Source organism: Mirounga angustirostris, unplaced genomic scaffold (genome assembly GCF_029215605.1).
Source record: "Mirounga angustirostris isolate CCGP_5_RB_7025 unplaced genomic scaffold, mMirAng1.0.hap1 SCAF_6, whole genome shotgun sequence".
In the NCBI taxonomy this organism is placed as follows: Eukaryota; Metazoa; Chordata; class Mammalia; order Carnivora; family Phocidae; genus Mirounga; species Mirounga angustirostris.
Genome location: NW_026991714.1, coordinates 127,715,378 through 127,731,487, shown reverse-complemented (window position 1 = coordinate 127,731,487; position 16,110 = coordinate 127,715,378).

The following is a 16,110-nucleotide window of genomic DNA, read 5'->3' as shown; positions in this document are numbered from 1 at the left end:
GGCCAAAGGCACCAAGGGCAAGCTGAATTGCGCACGCGGGCACAGGGAGGTGTGAGCCGGAAGCGTCTGAGAGTTGTGGTGAATTTCTGGCAACATTCACAAATTCTGGGCCCCAAGAACTCGGCTGGGGGCAGAGACATCAATCTCCCCAGGACTCTCTGGGGTCCCCACGGCCCGAGGGAGGCTGGGGCAGAGACGCAGGCAGCTTTCACTTTTCTGGACAGAGCGGGTTTCTCTCTGGGCTTTTGTTGTCGCTGGGCTGGCGAGTGGCCGCTGTCACCAAAGGAGGGTCCCGCCTCCGGGCCGCTCGGCTCTCTTTCTCCGCAAAATTGATGTGAGAAATGCGCATCTGGTCTCGGGCAGGCGATGGGGCCCCGGGGCCTGAGTCGGGAGCGTGCGTGTCCAGGAGGAAACTAAGAGACAGAAACAGAAAAAGGAGCACAGAAAGACACTCCAAAAGCAGAGCGAGAAAGCGGGAGTCACGGAGACTGGGGGGGCGGGGGGGGGGGCGGGGGGGGGGGAGGAGAAACAGAAAGAGGAAAAGCTGCACACGGGGAGACTGAGAGACCGAGGCGGAGAAGAAGGGAATGGAAAGGGAACGGGAAACGGTGAGAAGAGAGAGGAGAGAACGAAAGGAGGAGAGGCGGCAGGGCAGCCAGACGGGCGTGCGGCCGGTTCCTCCCGGGCGACATAAATCGCCCTTTCTCAGGATGGATGGGTCTGTAATTCGGAGCGCGGACCATGAAGGCCGGGACGAATGGACCCGGGCGGCCGCTGACAGGCGACAATAGCCGGGCCCAGCCCCCCGCGGCTCCGGGTGCGGGCGCGGCCGCGGCCCTCCGCAGCCCAGAGCGCGCCGGAGCTGGCGACCATATGGTTTTTGAATTTTCTTCACAATTTGTAGACAATTTGATGGATTAGGTCCCCGCGCGCGCCTCCCCGGCACAAAGGCGGCGCGGGGACCGCGGCGCGGCGGTCACCCGGGCATCTGCGCCCGCCGTGCGCACCCCCGCCCCCGCCCGGCCCCCGCCCCGCGCCCGGAGCCCGGGGCCGCCCGCCCAACACGCCCATGAATCCCAATGAAGCGGCCCTGGCACCTCCGGCCGCTCGCAGCTTCGCGGCCCCGGGCCGGGCCCTGCTGGGTCCCTCCGGGCTGGGGGCGGCGGCCCCGGGGCTGAGCCCACCAGAGATGAGGCGCCCGCGGGGCGCGCAGCTAAGCAGGCGCATCGGGGCTGAGGAGAAACGGGGCCATTTATCCGCCCGTCTAGTTAAAGCGGGTTATTTGTTTGCTTCTCCGGCCTCCCCTCCCCTCCCCTCCCCTCCCTTCCCCCTTCCCTCCTCCCCCTCCTTCCCCCTTCTGCCTTTTATTCTTTTGTCTCTAAATGGATTTAATGAGCCTGAAAAACATGACAATTGAATATAACCAAGAAATAAAAAATAACGAGGGAGGAAGGAAGGAGGAAAAGAAAGAAGGAAAGAAGGAAGGAGAAGGATTAATAAAATAAAGGGAAAATCCATTCTATTCAGCAAATGTTTATTGTGCGTCTTTTCTGCGCCATGCCGCGCTGGGGGCTGGGGAAAGGAAGCGAATCAGACCCAGTTCCTGCCCTCAAGGAGTTCCCAGTCTAGCGGATGAGACCCGTCGCACCCCCCTGGCGCTATCAGGAGGCCTGGGCAGAGGGGCAGGGAAACGCTCTTCGCAGAGCTCCGAGAGCCGGCTCGGGGCTCGGGGTGCTGGGGGCTTCCCGGAGGAGGTGGCATTGGACCCAGGCCTTGAAAGATGAGAAGGAATTCGTTGTTTCTATAGGTCAGAAAGAAGGGCGGGCGAAGGAAGGGCAGGACGGTGGTCGGTGGGAAGCGGAGAGAGGCGGACGCCCGAGCCCTGGGCTGAGCCGAGCCAAGGAGGCCTGGGGAGAGCGCGCCGCGCGTTGGGTCCCGCACAGTTTGGGGAGCGAATTCCGGTCCCCCATCAGTCTCCTCGGCTCTGCTGGATGCGAAGCCTCCGCCAGGCTGCCTATGGGCTTCCGGAGCCCGGCTGCCAGCGCGCTTGGGCGTTTCGGCCAGTCTCCGTCCGACCGAGCACCGCGGCGTGGGCTAGTTTCCCGGCCCCCCGGCGCAGGGAGGCGGCGGCGGCCGTGGGCAGGGGCTGAGGGGTCGACTGTACGCGGGAGCTTGGGGCTAGGAGCCCGGGGGGCCTGGGCTCCCACCCACTCTCTCCTCAGCTCTCCTGGCTCTGACGGGAGCGCTTGGGTGGCCTTGGCCGCGCTTCGGTCGCTACCACGGGGACCTGCGTTGTGAGAGGGCCTCGAATCCCAGCGCCGCCCTGGGCCTCTTAGCGGCCGCCGACCGGGCCTGCCTCGGGGGCGGCCGCTGGGCCGTTGCACCGCCTGCGTGCGCTCCGAGGGCGCAGGCCGCACGCCCTCCGTGGTACTCCCCGCGTGTGGTGTACGTGTGAGTGTGGCGTGGATGGCGTGAGGGGCTGCGGGCCCTGCGCCCATTCTCGGGGCGAGACTCGTTAAGGCTCGGGGCCCTCTGGGCCACCCGCCCGGTGGCCAGTGTTCCTTCACCGCCCGGGGCCGTGGCAGGCAGGTTCCCTGAGGGCTCTGGCCTCTCTGCAGACCCGCTTTCGGTTCCTGGCCGCGCGGGGAAAACCGCCTGGCTTTCCCTCTTCCTTCCCTGTTTGGTCCGGGGCCTCGGCGGGGCTTGCCAAGCTCCAGGACGCGGGCGGTCTCTGCTCTCCCGGCCTGGGACCCCGCGGCGCGCTGCCGGGCCAGGCCCCACCGCGCGAGCCGCCTGTCTCGGCTTTCCCCGCTCTGCCCGCCCCGGCCCGGCCGGCCCGGCGGGCGGCGCCGGGTGAGGCCGGGAGGCTCAGTTCCTTATTTTACGAGGTGTCGGGCCGGTGTCAGACGCAGCTCTGATAAGTAATACTCCAGTCTGAGGGACCAGAACGTGGTAATTAATCCCAAAGACTTAAGTGTATTTTAGTTCAGGAGAAAAAAAATCACTAATTCAATCGTCCGGAAAATTGAAGTTTGATGCATGAGTCCCCCCTGAAAGGGACGGGCTGGGGCCTCGCGCCTCCCCTCCGCCCCTGCCGGTCGCCTCGGGGACCCCCTCCTCCCCACCCTCCTGAGCCTCCAGGTCCAGGGAAGTCCACTCACCCCGTCGTGCATGTCCTCAGCCACGTGAACCCAGGGGCACCTTGGCTTTGCTCCCTACCCCCACAACCAACCCCTCTTTCTTGGGGCCCAGAAAGTGGTTTGTGCTGAGACTACAGATATTCCCCCAAACACCACACCAGGGAAGGGGTATAAGGGAGCCTAGGAGGTGAAGGAGGAGTGACTGGGTAAGGGGCCCAGAGTGGAGAGGGTGGGGCGCTGCAGGGCGCTTGGAACCTGAGAGGAGTGGGGTCAGGAGGGCCAGCAGGTAGGAGGCTGCTGTCTGCAGGCGGAGAAGTACACTGGGCTGGCAGCGAGGTGATGCGAGTGGCCACTAGAACTGCTGGGTGCTGGGCGCTGGGTGCTGGTGGTTGGAATGTAGAACTGTGCGTGCTTAGGCTGTGTGGGCAATGGGTGCATCCCTGAGCTGCATGGGCAGGCCTAGACCCCTTGGCCAGAGGTCAGCAGGCCTGAGGGAGCTGCAGCCTGACCCCGAGTGGGTCCCCAGGCCACATCTCCCAAAGGAATGGCTCCCGGGACTGGAGTGAAGGAAGGTGGTGACCCCCCCCGGCCTGGGGCAGGCTCACGAGTGGGGAGCAATATGCTGGAGGGAGAATTACCACCCTGAGTTTCCTGCGGGCCCCACCTCTGCACTCACAATCCGTGGCTGCCATCCTAATTGTTTTCTCCCCCTAACGGTTGCCGGTCCCAAGAGAGACCTGAGGCTGGGGGCGGGGTGTGTGCATGGCGAGCTTTGCAGGCATCCACAGGGTGTGCCAATGAGTGTCAGAGAGGGTGTGCAACTGAGAGGCTGGGCATGTGCCGCTGACAGAGGGAAACAGAGCATGCGCAGCTGGGGGTGGCTGGGGGCGTGCTGCTGTGCTCGTGTAACCAATTGTTGCAAACTAGTGTGTGCAACTAGGTGTGACTAAGTTTGTGCAATGGGGAGGAGAGGAGTAAATCTGTCACTGGGGTGGGTGTGACCAGCAGGTGAGTGATTCTCCGGGGTGCGAGATGTGTGCAGGGAGCTGGCGTGAGCAGATAACCGGGAGAACGAACATTGATGTGGAACTGAAGCTACAGACAGGCGACCAGAATCCTAGCTCCGAACAGCTTTGATTAGGCTGGCTACTCAATTTTTCACTTAAAAGGGGGGGCGGTGGAGAGAGGAGAACATGGCCTGAAGGGAGGGGGCTCGTGAAAGGAGTGAGCAGAAGGTGGGATGAAGAGCCTTGGCCTGGGCATGAGTCTACTCTGAAGGCAGCTGAGGTCAGTGAATAAACACTACGTAGGACCAGACTCTGCTTGTTTGAGAACAGCTTGGGGTAGGGGTGGGGGGGCTGTCCTCTGCTGTGCTGTTGGGTAAAGGCCGGCGGTCCTGCCTGCCCCTTCCTTCTCAAGTTGGGTCCCAGGCTGAACCTTTGTCTCTAGAGTAATCTGCAGACCTACCTTTGGCCCTACCAGTTCCAGGACTCCCCTGAAGGCCCAGTTTCCCCCAGCTCACTCAAAGGAAGTTCCTCCTTCCCGTGGGGGCTCAGCCCTGCCTTAAACAGAGAGGGTACACATGGCAATATGCACATGTGTGCTGGGTGGATTGGCAATGCCGCCAGCAGGGTTGGGCTTGACTGAGTCCTTCCCACTTTGGAATCCGCTTTGTGTTATGTGAGTGTGTGTGCGGGGATTGCTGTGCATTGGTGTGTGCATGTGGACAAGTGCAGCCTTCCCCATGGAGAGCTGGATGCAGCTAGCTGTTTGGGAGTAGGGGTGGACTCAGTGGGGAAGGAAGATTAGTTACCTGTGACTATCATGGGACCTGTGTGGATTTAGTTATCAGCATGTGTATACAGAGGTTTGAGATTAAGTTGTCATCACACGTGGAAGTGGCATCAGATGATATGGGACAGAGGAGTTCCTAACTGGGTGTCTGCACCCCCACCCCTACCAAATTCAGGGGCCTAAGTCAGAAGCAGTGGGTCCAGGGCTCTGTGGAAAGGGATCCACAGAGAGTCTGGGAGTCCCCTCCACCAAGAAAGGGAGGCCTTCACTTGCCCTTCCTTACCCGCACCCTCCCACCCGTGCCCCACACAGAGGCTGCAATGGGGGATAGGGTGGGGAAGAGGTGACCCCTCCTATCTCTCAGAGACTGCTCAAGGTGAAGTGCGAGGTCTCCATAGGGACTGTCTCCCCTCCCCTGACGTCTGTGATGGGGCCTTTTGATCTGGATTCCTGAAGCCCCGCTGGGACCACGCGCCCACATACAGATAAAGGGCAAGCTCAGGTAGGCTCTCAGCACACCACGCATGGCCAGTCCAGAGCACACACAACAGGCACACAGTGTCACGCAGACCCACTGCGCAGAAACCCAGCGCACACCCACAATGACACAGACGTACGGGGCGCCCAGAAGCGGTGTGATCACATACAACACAGCACACGCACTGAGAAAGAGGCGGTCAGTAGCGCGTGCACAGTTAAACAGCTAAACGGATAAGCATTTGCTGGTAGACAGATACACCATCCCCACCGTTATACAGACACACACAGCGACAGAGGCACAGCCCAGAGTTACCACAAGCACACAATGCACACGCTTCCAGACAGTCTGTGCAACCACAGGCGTGGGTAGGGAGTTAGCTGGTTTAGGCGACTTTGGGGGAAATGCGGCGAATGTTCTGATGTTCTGAAAGGAGTCCAACAGCAGCGGAGGGCAGCAGATAGCAGACAAGGGTGGTGGGGCAGGGCGGCTCCGGCTGTCTGGGGGAGCTCCCAGCCCTTGGCCCAGGAAAACACCAAATCCCCAACCACCTCAGAAATGCAATCAAAGCTGCCTGCCACCTAGCCACCCTGCACAATGGCTCTGGCTGGAGTCGTTATCATTTTTGTTAACTTTTTATCGACTGTTTGCTAGATGGCGTGTCAGTAAAGTGTATGATTTGAGATGAAAAATTAGGCAGATTAACCTGAGGGGAGAGCCTGATTGATTACTAAATAGGATCAATTTGAAAGTTTTAGTCCTGGCGTTTCTGCAGAGCCTCTTAATACTTCAAACTTCAATTTTACGGGCGATTGAACTAAGCATGTTTCTGACAAAATTGATATATGTATTAATTTGCTTTAACTGGTGATTAATTACTCTCCACTGAAAGAATTATATGGAGCTGTTTGCCTGCGATTTGCATATTAATCAAATTCTAGTTGATAATTCCGCTGGTGGGGGGGCGGGGGCGGGGCGTGGGGTGTAAGGGTGTGAAGGGGTGTTTGCTCCTGTGCCAGTGTGTGCGCCTGTGGGGGGGGGGCTCCCCGCCCCCCCCTTTGCTCGCTCCCTGCTTAGCTGCCAGTTTAGTGCATTAAAACCAAAGATGCAGAACGAGTTTGCCCGGCTATTTGGCGGGAGCAGAAATTGCCTGTCCGGTTTTATGATCTGCTCAGCCTGAGCAGCCGGGTCCTTAATGTCCCCTGTCAAAGTGTCCGCGATTTAAAGGGAAAACGGCCCCCGCTTTAGCACTGCGCCGCCGGCCTGACAAGGGGCGAGGCAGGGACGAGCACCCCCTTAAATAACTCCCCTTCCAGAAGGACCATGGTTTCCGGATGCACCCCAGCTCTGGGAACCCTCAGAAACCAAGCCATGTCCTTGGAGAGGTCCCAGTTCTTGTGATGTTCTAGCCACGCAGTGCCCCCCCACCAACACTCATATACCCGCGTGGGGGGCCGGGGGGGGGGACATATGCAGGCACAGCAGAGACCTAGAGACACGGCCAGACACTTCAGACACTGTCACTTGAGCTGATGGGCAGGAAGCCACCCTCTTAGACACGTGCAAACACAGCTACCCAGTCACACTCCTGTTCCCTTAGACCCCTGCTCTTGGGTCTGTCTGTAGACACACTCAGCTACCCACAGTACACCCAGACACACAGAACCGCACACAGACAGGGAGCACACATAGGCACCCAAGTCACGTCCACAAGGCCTTTCAGGCACATGTGGTCATGCACACTCAGACACACGCACATTTTCAGATCCACACGCAGACCTCGTCCACACACACCCAGGCAGGGAGGCCCTCTCGCATGGGGATTTGCAGCTGGACACACATCAAATGCCGGCTCACCCCCTCCCTGGCACACACAGTCCCACAGCCCCTTCCAGGTCCCCTTGCCTGGCCCGACTCTTTAAGCGAAAGGGGGTGGCACCACTGAATCAACTTTTCCCATCTCTGGATTCAAAGGGTAGGAGTGTAATTAAAACCAGATAATTAATGAGACAATATTCCTCCAGCTACATCTTTAATGAACAAACCCCTTCAGGGCAGCCTCTTCTTTTAGGCTCATTAAAGAGAAGAAAGTTGGGCGGCTCGCGGACTTCCCAGCGCGTTAATAACGAAGCCGGAGTGGGTGCCTCGGCCTGGAGCGCGGGAGCCACAGCCGCGCGCCCTGGCTCTGGTCCTCCCACCACCACTTTGTCCCTCGCCTGCCCCCACTCCCACCCCTCATTCTCCACCGCCGCCGGGTCCCACCGTCTCTGGCCGCCCTCCAGCAGTCCCAAAAGCCGCTGTTCAGTGACTCCCTGCTCTGCCTGGCCTCTCTCTGGCGGGCTCTCCAACAGTAGGCAACCTGCGCTCAGACGCGGCGGGGCGTCGGGCCACCCAGCTTCCCTCCCGCTGGGCGCTGCCCGTTCCAGACTCTCTGGCTGGGTAGGGACGGCTCTGTCCAAGGGAAATCGAGGCAAGGTAGGGGCCGGAGTCTCCCTCTGAACTACAGTGCCCTAGCGGGTTGGCGTAGGACTGGCATTTGAGCTGCGGTCCCGGGAAGGCGGGGGCGAAGGTGGGGCACGGGCGGTGAGGAGTGGGCGGTGGGGATAGAGATCACTTCATTTTCCATGCTCGCCCTCGCTCACTCTCAGGGAACGCGCATTAGCAGTCCCAGGCATGTGCACTCGCGTGCACGAGAGCGTGCATACACGGACACGCCCTCTTGCTCGTGCACCCAGGGGCGGGGTCGCGAAGCCTCGGGTCCAGACGGCGCGGCCCGCGCAGCCCGGAAAACCTGGCTTGGGCCTCCCCCCCGCCGCGTGAGGTTGCCCTTGCTTCATTCGTCTCCAGGGTCGGCACGCAGCCTCCAGGGCCTGGAGCGGACAGCTCGGCCAGAGAAACTAGGAGCGAGCAGCGTAATGGGGGCCCAGGGCCCGGGGAGCCCCAGTCAGACCCAGGCGGGGGCGGCAGCTCTGGCAGCAGCTTTGGCGGAGGCGCTTGTGTTCGCCTGAGCTGGCTTTTAGGGATGAGTTATGTGGCAATGAGCGAAGTAAATCTGCATGCGCAAAAGATGCTAATTACTCTTAATAGCCTACCCAGACGCCCCGAGACTGGAAACCCAGAAACGTAAATCTGCTCCCGATAAATATTTTTAATTGTGAGATTTCCTGGAAAGAAGGCTTTGGGTGCGCGGGCCGAGGCATTTGGCTTCGGAGGGAGGGAAACGGCCCCCACTCCGGAAGCGGGGTCCGGAGTCAGGGCCCGGCTCAGGGGCGCCAGGCGCGCGGGCCGAGCGACCTGAGCCCGGCTGGCCGGCGCTGGGTAAAGTTAGTGATGTATCGCATTAATTACCAGTGTGAGCTGCAAATGGTTCGAGGCCCAGGGAAAATTAATGGGAATCCAAATTCTAATTATGTAGCTGTTGTTAGAGTTTAGATAGTCACGGAGAAAATTGGATTATGCACAGAAATAGGCAGCCAGCGTGCGCGGTCCGGGGGATGGGTCCGGGGACTCTCGGCCAGGCCACCCCCCTGCCCTGGAGGACACTCCTCCTCTCAGAGGAAGGAAAAGGCCCATCCCCGCCCCAGCGTATAAATAAAGATCCCCCGTTTTCCGATGGCAGTGGCAGGGCGGGTCTCAGGATGGGAGGAGAGGCCGAAGCTTGAGGAGGCGCGCGCTCGGATGCGGGGTCGGTGTGGAGGTCCGGGGTTCCTGGGTCTCTTAATCTGGGTAAGCGTTTGTGCCCATTTCTCAGGTTGTCTCCGGGTCTCAGCGAATCCTTCCTGCACCTCTTTCTGATAATCTTATAATTACATCTGGGCGCTGTGGACTTACATTCTTCCCACTGTCAGTTTAAGGAAATAGCCACCAACCGGAAGCCCAATTACACCCGATGCCTCGTCATTCACTTTATTAAGGACCCTGGATATGTTTTCATTTTCGCAGGAAATGAGGTCCGATCAAGCAGCACTAATACCTTGGGCCTCGGGGAGGGGGCGGGGACTCTCAGGGGCGGGCTCCAACCCCCCATAGGCCCGGCTGGCGGGTGGCGCCTGAGCTTCGAAAAGGGTGGGGCACCTTGGGGCGGCAGACACCCAGTCCTCCACTTCTCCCAATTTCTCCCAATTTCCCCCTGGATTCATTCGGTCCCGGGAAGCCCACGCCGCAAGCCTACACTCTCCGGGATCCCAGCGCGCGGAGTCTGGAGCCCCAGCCACGCTGCCCTTTTTGGGGCGGGGGTCGAGGACCTGGGGAGTTGAGGGGACATTGCAGCCCTCAAAGAGAGAACTAGAGTCCTTTCAAGCCCACCTACCCCCCGCCCCCCTCAGGAGCTTGGCACCCTCCGAAGACGCTGCTAAGGCCTATGGAGCTGGGCCGGTAGGCCTGGACGGCGGGAGTGGGGGGAGGGCGGAAACACTGTCCCAGTCCTCTCCCCTTTTAGTCTCCGATTCCGGATTTCTACCTCCCTTTCAACAAGAATGCAATCTCTCCCCACCACCCCCTACTTTAGAACGGGAAGCCGGCGGGTCCAGGTCTCACCGAGGAGCTCCAGTCCGCCAAGCCAGACCCTGCTTGGTGCTTCCCGGACGCAGGCAGATTCTAGCGCCCCTCATCGGACCTCGATTTCCTAGACGGCCCGGTGGGATTAACGCTTGCCCTGCCCACAGCGCGACCCTGGGTCTCTCCAAGTCTTCCCTTCCCTCAACACAGGCTCCCATTTGAACCCGGAAAGTGAGGAGTTGGGGAGGGATGGGACCTCCGGGATGGTCTGGAGGGAGGACCCCAAGATCGGGGCATCAGAGTCAATAATTTGAGGGCAGTGGCGAGAAGCCAAACGGGGGCACGAAGAATCAGTTCAGGGCAGGCCTCACACTGAGAAGGACGCATGGCCCGGGGGCTGTCCCTGACCTGGGGAATGGGTCTTGGTCAGATTCGTTTAGAGCCCCTCTCCCTTTCCTCCTGGGCTCTGAGGGGGTAGGGGGCCATTTCTCAAAGCTTGGGGCCGACTTCCCAGTGTCAGCAGGGGGTATCCGAAGGAAGAGCAAAGGAAAGGAAATCAAAGATTCAGAGATTACAGCCCACTCCATCCGCGTCGCCCATGGTGGAGTCTGGAAGACCCAGAGCAGGAGGTAATACACAGACCTGAGCAATTCCTGGAGGAAACAGAGTCATGAGCATGCTCTTGGGTTGTTTATTCCTGGGTCGAATTCGGATTCCGAATTCTTCTCCCAGTGACCTCAAAACAGAACTCAAATCCAGAGAGGCAGATGGACCAACAGCAGACTAAAAGACTGAGGATCCTCCACCCTTTTGCAGCTCCTGGGGAAGGTCTGGGGGATCCTTCCTCTGTCTTCGCCAACGCAAGCAGTGCCTTCTTGCCCCATCTTCTCCTCGCCATGAGGAGGAGAACCATGGCTGCTCCTTAGGCCCCCAAATACTGAGCTGTTCCCCAGTTTCAGTGAGGAGGGTCCTTGGACCGCCGCTGGCTCCTTCCTGCAGCCCTCGAGGGGTCTCCAAGCCAGCCCCCTCCACCTGAGCCGCTCTTCAGAAAGCCTGCGCTTCTCTATGAAGCGGGCTTCGAGCGCCACCTAGCGGCATATGTAGAGACGTACAACAGCGGCCGGCGCCCTCCTGCCACGTCTTCCTCTCCTACCCTTCCTGGAACCCCGACGCCTACAGCGACGCAACCCCACTCGCACACCACAAGCCCTTACGTGAGCACGATTCACCTCCACTTCCTGGCCCTGAGCCATTAGGAAAAGGCGACGGCAAGGAAGAGCAGGCGTATGGCTGGGGGGCTTCCCTGGAAACCCGCAGATGCTGGGGACGACGCTCTTTCAAGGAACTGGGTATCGCGTGGGGCTGAGAAAGGGGCCTCATGTCTCTGCTGGTGTGGCGGGGGGGTAGGGTCCTCCTTGGGGCATCGCAAGAGGACACTTCTTCTTTTAGGTGAGCGCCTAAAGGGAAAATTATGAGCCCCTAGTCATCCCTATTCCTACCCAAGCCCGGCCCTCTGCAGGCACCTGGACACTAGAAGCAAATGATCAGAACCCTCTTGGCTCTCACAAGTTGAGGTTCTTGCAACGGCCTCTGCGCTGGAAGGTTAGGCAAGGGCTCCCTCTGCTGTCCATTGTTGGGTACTGCTGCAGGCTGCCAGGCCACGGGGCTGCAAAATTCAGACCAGAAGCAGAATCTGCCTCTCAGATCCAGATCTGATCTGCTAGCGGTCATCTTAGGCATCCCTCGGCCTTCAGGAAGGATATCCTTTCCCAAGATGGGCAGAAGAGGTTTCCCTGTTCTTCATGGGTTTGCACGGGGAAGAAAGGACTCCGCCCTGCTGAGTTCCACGCCTACTGTCAGTTCTGTGCCAATCTTAGCTCTTCCCATTCTGCTGCTGGGCCAGCTGCCCCCCAGCTGATATGGTGCCTGGAAAGTTAGAAGTTTCTTCCTCTACAGTATGATTGTTAAGCTTGACAGGAGGGGCTGTATTCCCTCGTTAGCACTCTACCGATGGAAAGGTCAGGTGAGGAGAGTGCCAGCCGTTTCTGGGTGATAGCCACTCCCTGGTGGAGAACCCCCATGAGGGCGCTCACAACGCCTGACACACCCTGATTCCCTGATACGCCAAATAGCCCCTCACGCTGACCCAGGCTGCCACTATCTATCGATGCTGAACCCCCTGACCACAGCCACACTCTGGCCCAGAGACCCTCTCCCCAGATCTCCCATGGCAGAACATTTCCTAGCCCCAGACAACTAGGAGACGCAAGGATCAGCATGGGCAGGAACACTAGGCTGGTGGGGGACAAGGCAGTCCGTGAAGATCACTCTGAGTCTTTAAGCTTGATTTTGTGATTATCCAAGAGAAGAGAGAGGGAGGGCGATGTGTGTGTGTGTGTGTGTGTGTGTGTGTGTGTGTGTGTGTGTGAGAGAGAGAGAGAGAGACAGAAGGACAGATACAGGACTTTGAAGGTTCCCCCGTGACATGAGATATGGTGACAACCTTACATTTGAGGCGATGCTCTGACTGTGGATAGGCCTCTCAGAGCTCGGATCCAGGGCCCCTCCTGCCCAAAATGCAGAACTCTCGTCCTGACGCCGATCGGAGTGAGCCACGGTGCTGGGAATGTCTGCTTACTCTAGCCCGAGAAAATGAGAATCCTTAAACCCAAGCCTTAGATGGGGAAAGAGGTGAAAGGGAGTCTTCTGCTCTTTTCCATTTTATTCCGTCCTCCCTCCCTTGAGGTCTTCAGTCTCCCATGAGGGGGCAGTGCCTCTGCCTCTTTCTTTCAAGAGTGTGGACATCTTGAGGTCCTTGGAGTCACTGCACTTACAGCCCGGATACTCCGGCATCCCCTTCTCTTGCACACAGGTGGAGGAGGAGGAGGGGGCCCGGGAGGGGATGCTGAGGTGCCTGGCTCTATGCTAATCTGAGCTTGAGAAAATGCGGATTTCAGGGCCCTACTCCAGAGCCACTGCAATTCCTGGGAGCAGGGCCTGCAAATCTTCCCTGTGATGTAGCTGCCCGCTCCCTCTTTACCTCTTTTCCAGACTCTTGGGTTTTTTTAGATTTATTTATTTATTTGAGAGAGAGAGCACATGCTCCAGTGGGGGTGGGGAGGAGCAGCGGGAGAGGGAGAGAGAGTCTCCAGCCAATTCCCTGCTGAGCGACCCTGAGATCATGACCTGAGCCGAAATCAAGAGTAGGACGCTTAACCGACTGAGCCACCCAGGTGCCCCTCTTTCCCAGATTCCTTTTTTTTTTTTTTTTTTTACAATTTTATTTATTTGACAGAGAGAGACACAGCGGGAGAGGGAACACAAGTAGGGGGAGTGGGAGAGGGAGAAGCAGGCTTCCCGCCAAGCGGGGAGCCCAATGCGGGGCTCGATCCCAGGGCCCTGGGATCATGACCTGAGCCGAAGGCAGACGCTTAATGACTGAGCCACCCAGGCGCCCCTAGACTTTTTTTTTTTTTTTTTTTAAGATTTTTATTTATTTGTCAGAGAGAGAAAGAGAGCACAAGCAGGGGGAGCTGCAGGCAGAGGGAGAAGCAGGCTCCCTGCTGAGCAAGGAGCCCTATGCTTGGGATCAGGGACCTGAGCCGAAGGCAGACGCTTAACGACTGAGCCACCCAGGCGCCCCTCTTTCCCAGATTCTTAAAGTCACTGAGCTGTGAGCAGAGCAAAAGCTCTCCCCTTTCTACCCACTCCTCCCAGAACAGGTGCCAGGTGAGGAAATCAAGCCTGTCAGCAGGAACCAGCCATCCCAGTTTGAGCCTGTAAACTCCTAGCTGTGGGACTTGGGCAGGTCACTTCATCCCACTGAGTTTCCTTCATCTGTGAGTTGGGGACAGTAATGTCTGCCTCAGAGTTTGCACTGAGGACCAGATGAACCTAATGTCCCCAAAAGGGGCTTTGTAAAAGGCACAATTCATTTTTTTTTTTTTTTTAAGATTTTATCCATGTATCTGAGAGAGAGCAGGAGAGCACAGGCAGGGGGAGCAGCAGAGGGAGAGGGAGAAGCAGGCTTCCCGCCGAGCAGGGAGCCCAATTCGGGGTTCCATCCCAGGACCCTGCGATCATGACCTGAGCTGAAGGCAGATGCTTTTAACCAACTGAGCCATCCCTAAGAGGCACATTTCAGTACAAATGCTGGTTATTATTGAAGAACTTCAGTGCCAGGTGTAAGGTGTTAATTAGTCTAGAAGTCTCCCAGGCCAGGGGAGACAAGCCCCTCCTTTGGGATTTCTCTGAAACTGCTTCCACTGTTTCTTCCCAGCCCACCTTTCCCACCAAAGAAGTAACTGATCTCTTTGGACAGCTGTACCCTTACCCTTCCCATAAAGGAATTGGTTTATCTAGTGGTTTCAATATTAACAAAGGGACTGAGTGTCAAATTCACCTGCCTGGGGGAATCTTGATTAAACAACAACAACAAAACACAGGCTGAGCCCAGATTTAGGAGTTTTAAGGGGAAGGGCCCTGACTGGTACATTTCCATCACGGTCTCCAGGCAACTAGGACTCCTTTGTCCCTAAGACCCACTACCCTAGAATACCTAGTGTAATTAATGAGAAGCAGGCAGTGAGGCCCTACCAGAAAAGCTCCCCCAGAGACTTCCTGTCTCTGGTTTCTTCTAAGGCAGAGGCTGAGGTTGAGGTGGGGAGTAGTGAGCTGGGCAGACTAGGGGGACAACCACCATTGACTTTAGTATGACAGGAGGCAGGTCTCATGGAAGGAGCTGGGCTTTGAGGTGTGGGGCTGGAGAGCATTGCAGGGGTCTCACTCATGCTAGCCTGATAGTCTGGGCCAACTTCCTGGACCTCCTGGAGCCCCAGTTTCTTCATCTGTAAAATGGGGGAGACACTGAGAACTGCTCTGCTCCAGAGTGGTCCTGAGTGGCCACTATGTCCAAAGAGAGGCTTGCATCTTCACACATATGTGCACATGTGTGTGGAAGTAAGTGCAGAACATGTGTCTTGTTTTGAAATTTACTTTTTTCATTGAATGAGAGATCTTGGATATCTTTCCATGCTGATATCCTGTGGTGGTACCTCGTAAAGTGTAAACTGCAAAACTGTTAAAATGTTACTTGATTTTTTTTTTTTAAGTTTTACTTACTTATTTGAGAGAGAGAGCACGCAAGCACGAGCAAGGGGAGGAGCAGAGGGAGAGGGAGAAGGGCAAGCAGACTGCACTGAGCGCAGAGCCCAATGCGGGGCTCGATTCCAGGATCCCGACATCATGACCTGAGCCAAAACCAAGAGTCAGATACTCAACCAACTGAGCCACCCAGGCATCCCAAAATGTTACTTGACTTAAATAATAGACACAGGGGCGCCTGGGTGGCTCAGTGGGTTAAGCATCTGCCTTTGACTCAGGTCATGATTCCAGGGTCCTGGGATCAAGCCCTGCGTTGGGCTCCCTGCTCAGCGGAGGGCCTGCTTCTCCCTCTCCTCCCCACTCATGCTCTCTCTCGCTCTCTCAAATAAAATCTTTTTTTTTTTAAAGATTTTATTTATTTATTTGAGAGAGAGAGAATGAGAGACAGAGAGCATGAGAGGGAGGAGGGTCAGAGGGAGAAGCAGACTCCCCGCTGAGCAGGGAGCCCGATGCGGGACTCGATCCAGGGACTCCAGGATCATGACCTGAGCCAAAGGCGGTCGCTCAACCAACTGAGCCACCCAGGCGCCCCTCTCAAATAAAATCTTTTTAAAAAACTAAAAATAAGTAAGAGACAACACTACCCTTTGGAGAGGGTTGAGGGCTGTGTCCTTATGGGAGTATAGTGTGTGTGTATATGTTGGAGGAAAGGGAGGGTTGGTGAGCATGCATGGATGCTTCAGGAGCTGGTGATGGGGGCTTTTAATTATATACAGCCTGGAATGAAAAGGGGGGACTCAATTAGGAGCCTTTGGCCTTTAGAGAGCCACTCCCAGGAGTCCACCTCCTTGGCTACTGGCCTTTGAGGGGCTCATACTTGGGACTTAGGCAAGGGAGGGATCTATGGTCACCTCTGGGGTGGCACAGAGGGCATATTAAGGGATATCTAAGCTGCTGTAACAAAGGGGCCCCAAATACAGAGGCTAAACGGTATGGATATCTATTGTCCATCACCTAACATTGTAGTGTATAGATCTCTCTTCTGTATGCTGTGATAATTAAGAGCAGACTCTGGAACCAGGTTGCCTGGGCTCAAAT